This window comes from Antechinus flavipes, chromosome 4 (genome assembly GCF_016432865.1).
Source record: "Antechinus flavipes isolate AdamAnt ecotype Samford, QLD, Australia chromosome 4, AdamAnt_v2, whole genome shotgun sequence".
Taxonomy (NCBI): domain Eukaryota; kingdom Metazoa; phylum Chordata; class Mammalia; order Dasyuromorphia; family Dasyuridae; genus Antechinus; species Antechinus flavipes.
The window spans coordinates 117,316,297-117,316,936 of NC_067401.1; the positions used below are offsets into that span (position 1 = coordinate 117,316,297).

Consider the following 640-nt stretch of genomic DNA (forward strand, 5'->3'; position numbering starts at 1 on the left):
CTAGATTGCTGACTGCCAGATTATAATCTGTTGGTCAGTGATAACAGGGTTTCTGAGACAAATGGTGAAGAGCATACCAGACTACTCCTCAAACCTACCTCTAAACCATAAAATTCAATACTGAGATGCATGCTCCTCAGTTCTACCTCTAAACATAAAATTAGTATATCAGTGACATGAAGAATCAGATCTATCTTTTCCTATAAATTTATCTTCTTGCTCCTGATTTTTTGCAAAATCCTTTTGGAATTTAGCCTACTTCAATTAGCATTACAATTATAATAAACTTTGTTCCTTGACTCAGAGATAGGTTCAAGCCTGCAAATCCTTTTGACATCGGTCTGCAACTCCTTTTGAATTTCAACACCCACTAGTGTCTCTTTTGTGGGGGTCTAAACCCTTTTCCCCTGGAAAAAAATCTCTTTTTACCTTTTTTTTTCCTTAGGTGTTTACTCTGTCCACACAACACTAACTACCAAACCTTAGCTAGTCTGAGTGCATTTATTGGAAATAAAGGAAAGAACATCCTAGGAGAAAAAAGAAAAAAATATATTTTGAGATGCCTTGCAAAATGAATATCTGTGGCCATGTTAATCTTCTCTGTATCTTTTCCATTTTAATATATGTGCTGGGAAAGCAA

General features: G+C 35.5%; 1 pseudogene; it reads right to left on the reverse strand.

Moving 5' to 3' along the window:
* Window positions 1-543: 543 nt before the first annotated feature.
* LOC127563590 (uncharacterized) lies at window positions 544-640 on the reverse strand (annotated as a pseudogene).